Below are 1,450 nucleotides of genomic sequence, written 5' to 3'. Positions count from 1 at the left end.
CTTTTTAATTATCCAAAGTAACATGATTGGGTTTCCACACAACGCTCTTTAGCAAGTACAAATCTCTACTTTAATTAATTTTGGTGTGTCATAGTCAATTTTATAGCATTTGAAAAAAAAATTAAGTGGTTTCAAAATGGTAAACGTTGACATATTCCAGTCCGAGATTATCCAATTTCTGCTTTTCTAACTCAAACATTAGGTATAATTTCCTATTAATGAGGTTTATTGACCATAAATTTCAAAAATAACTTTAAAACCAAAGTTAATAACTTAGTGTTACGTAGTGTTGAAAACAAAAAAGGTGACAAACATTGAAAAACAGTGTCAAGTGTTGAAAAAAGGGACAAAAACCTAAGAAAAAGTTAAAAACATCGATAACAAGCGTCAACAAAAGTATTCATTTTCTATTTTGATGGAAAGACAACACAAGGGTTAACCTATTATATTGTCTCCTTTAGAAAGTCGGCCGCCGGTGGGCATCTGGCTTCAGTCACTCAGAAGAGGAACATGTAATCCTCAAAACCTTCATTAACCAAGTGAGCGGTGAATACAAACGGACCTGGATCGGAGGCTTTGACTCAGTGAAGGTGAGACTTTTATTATCACAGGAAGTGATGTCACTTGTCTCTTGAGACAAATTTGATGAGGGGGGTTGGTCCAAGATGGCGACCTTTGCAGATGTCTTGTTCTGAGCTCAGAGACTGACTGACCAACTACCAATGATTTAAATTGACTTATTGAGACTCTGTCATCAATAAACGAAGGAGTTGAACGTTGCTCTTACTTCTTGTAAGGTCATATGCCCGAACAAAAGGACTTTTGCTGGTTAAATTTAGTGAAAAAGCAACTAGCATACAAACTGTTAGTTGTTAGCCAAAGTTTTGCTAGTTAAATCAAGACACGTGCGCTGTGAACTAAAGTCTTGCTAACAACCAGGACACCTATGCTAAGATGTCTAAGAGACGCCAAGAATATAAAAAATGGTGGTCTGATAAAGGACGTAAATGTAGAAGATTTGTTCATCGGCTTATGAACACCACTTCCTGATACTCCCACGAAAAGCCCAATTCCCAAGAAGGTCTGCACCAAAAAAGTGGAAACGGTATCAGCTCCGCCCCTTCCGCTACGTAGCCAAGATGACGACCGTTGAGTGTGAAAAGTGTCCATCGTTCTAAACTCAATTTTCTGGCAGTTTTGAGTGCACCATCCGGGTATTAAAGTGCACTTCATTTGACCGCACTTCGACGATGTGAACGCACTATGTACTCAAATAGTTAGTATTTAGTACGGAAGTGCGCGATTTGAGACACAGCCCTGAGCTTTCTGCAGCTGCTTAACTTCTTGGGCGGACGGTTCCCGTGCACGGGAAGTAAACTCGCCGTTTTTCGGAAGTGCTGACTTCTTTCCTAAATTGTAAGCATTAAACCGTCATAAACACGCTCATGCC

At 39.4% G+C, this 1,450-nt stretch overlaps 1 long non-coding RNA gene across 3 annotated transcripts in view; it reads left to right on the top strand.

The window, feature by feature from the left end:
• The first annotated feature begins 467 nt into the window (after positions 1-467).
• Positions 468-1,450, top strand: part of LOC117952517 — a 22,808-nt gene continuing 21,825 nt past the window's right edge. For all 3 annotated transcript variants that reach the window (XR_004658428.1, XR_004658429.1, XR_004658427.1), the window contains exon 1: positions 468-590. This is a non-coding gene — a long non-coding RNA (uncharacterized LOC117952517). The remainder of the gene's footprint in view (positions 591-1,450) is intronic.

The sequence above is a fragment of the Etheostoma cragini genome, chromosome 11, assembly GCF_013103735.1.
Source record: "Etheostoma cragini isolate CJK2018 chromosome 11, CSU_Ecrag_1.0, whole genome shotgun sequence".
In the NCBI taxonomy this organism is placed as follows: domain Eukaryota; kingdom Metazoa; phylum Chordata; class Actinopteri; order Perciformes; family Percidae; genus Etheostoma; species Etheostoma cragini.
Note: the sequence above shows the minus strand (reverse complement) of the source record. Positions and strands in the feature narration are given on the sequence as shown.